This window comes from Dipodomys spectabilis, unplaced genomic scaffold, assembly GCF_019054845.1.
Source record: "Dipodomys spectabilis isolate Male_0828 unplaced genomic scaffold, ASM1905484v1 ptg000458l, whole genome shotgun sequence".
Lineage (NCBI taxonomy): Eukaryota > Metazoa > Chordata > Mammalia > Rodentia > Heteromyidae > Dipodomys > Dipodomys spectabilis.
Genome location: NW_024871135.1, coordinates 397,124 through 399,355, shown reverse-complemented (window position 1 = coordinate 399,355; position 2,232 = coordinate 397,124). Strand labels below are relative to the sequence as shown.

Genomic DNA, 2,232 nt, shown 5'->3' with positions numbered 1-2,232 from the left:
TAGGGAGTTAAAACAATAAACAGAGCAGCAGAGTAAAATCCCTTATAGATTAGAGGAAAACAACAGTTTTTTTTTTTTTTTTTTTTACCATGTGAATTCAGAAGACCAAGAACACTTAGAAAGTATCACAAGTTTATACCGAAAACATTGCATTGATACTTTTTGTATTCTAATATATATTCTAATCCTGATTATTTATATTCCAATATGTTTATTGGAATAAATATCAATTAATCTGTCAAATTATCAATTAATTCCAGTAAGATTCACTGTGTGAAATATAAAATCAGCACATATGAATATAAAATATATAATATAAGAAAATGTTTTGCATTGTTCTGTTGTGGTAAGGGTATAAAAGACAACTGTTTTAGAGTATTATTCCATTACCTCTACATCAGTTTTTGGTAGAATTAGAACTAAAGCTTTACCCTTCAGAGATGTACAGCCTAGAGGCAAGAGGAAACACTGTGATTAAAACATTACCAATTTAACGCCTAATAACGAGGAGAAACATACGAACTTCTCCTGGAGCTATAGAATATATTTTGTGATAAAAAATCAGTGGTGTAAGCTCCTGCCTGGTTGGATGGTAGACAGGCCAGGACATGAGGTAATCATGCATATGAATAATTTTTTCACCTTCTTGGCTTTAGCTACTTTTGAAATGATAGGGTGAAATAAACAATTATATTTTGAAAAAATACCTTCTAGTCTGAACACTTCTTTTTTTTTTGGTCAGTCATGGGGCTTGAACTCTGGGCCTGGGCGCTGTCCCTCAGCTCTTCAGCTCAAGGCTAGTGCTCTATCACTTGAGTTACAGCGCCACTTCTGGTTTTCTGGTGGTTTATTGGAGATAAGAGTTTCGCAGTATTTCCTGCTTGGGCTGGCTTTGAACTGTGATCCTCAGATCTCAGCCTCCTGAGTAGCTAGGATTACAGGCATGAGCCACCAGCGCCCAGCTTTGTCTGACCTGTTCGTCACTCTATGATCATTTGTAACTAAGATTAGTTTTGCTCTAATAAGACAATTTATGCTGTCAGGGTAAGATGATCTGATTGGTCTGTTCCTACATGGAGCAAGGGTAATGGGTCAGGCAGACATTTGTGCCAGTAAGACCTCATTTGGGAAATTTTAAGCTGCAGGATTTTAGAAATAGCTCTTAAGCATGGCTTACTTTGAAACCATTACCTCCACAAAGCTAAATCAGTTAATAAATAAGTACTTAAAAATCCATCACCTTTGGACGTAGCTATAAAGGCTTCAAAGTATGATCAAATTTCAAATGAAAAAGACTTAAAATAGTTATTGACAAAAATTGGAAATGTGCACAATCGAACAAACAATATAAATTTTTTCCACCATACACAGAATTTTACAGAAATAAGATGAATAGCAAATATGGGAACAATAAGGTTTCCTTGTTACAAATAGGTAATCTAGAATATATGCCTGTCTTAAGATTGCATCATTAACTACTTAAATTTACAAGATACTACATGCTTCAGCAGCTCATCTACCCGAATTACAATACAGAGATTAACATTGCTTTTGCACAAGGAAGATATGAAAATTTGTGAAGTATTACATATTTTTCATTCTTCAGATGCAAGAAATGAAAAACCGTTATTAAAAAGTTGATTACAAATATACAAGTGTAATAATACATGTAAATAGTAGAAATAACAGTTATTTTGTCATCAGCATATTCAATCTTCACCTTTTTAGAAAAGCCTTTACATAACATAACCTTTATAAAACTTTATAAAACATTGTCATTTTATCCCAAAGAAATAAAATTCTATAAGGACCTAGGAATTAAAGGAATCTTAAACTGTTTCCATATGGAAAGCAATCTGAAAGGACACATTTATTAATGAACCTATATATTATAAAACAATGTCGAATTCAAACTATTTTATCTAGAAGAGAAAGAAATAGATTATGGACATTATACAAATAGAATATTAAATATTTTAAAATATACTTTTTTCAGACAAGCACCAGAAATATCTTTAGTTTCTCTACTACTCATTTTAACAGATAAGTTAAAATTATTTCTGATTTAAAAAATCACAAACTCTATAGAAATCATTATTGATGTATACAAACAACTCGAATATATTTTGACATCAAAGTCAGGCAATTCACTTGGAAGAATACCATGGAAACCATGAATTTTTAAAGTAAGATATTGCTGTTGCTTTGTATTGTGAAAATATTTTGTATGAA

The 2,232-nt window shown here is 31.7% G+C and overlaps 1 pseudogene; it reads left to right on the top strand.

Moving 5' to 3' along the window:
- Positions 1 to 1,499: 1,499 nt before the first annotated feature.
- On the top strand, positions 1,500 to 1,596 carry LOC122098104 (annotated as a pseudogene).
- The last annotated feature ends 636 nt before the right edge of the window (positions 1,597 to 2,232 follow it).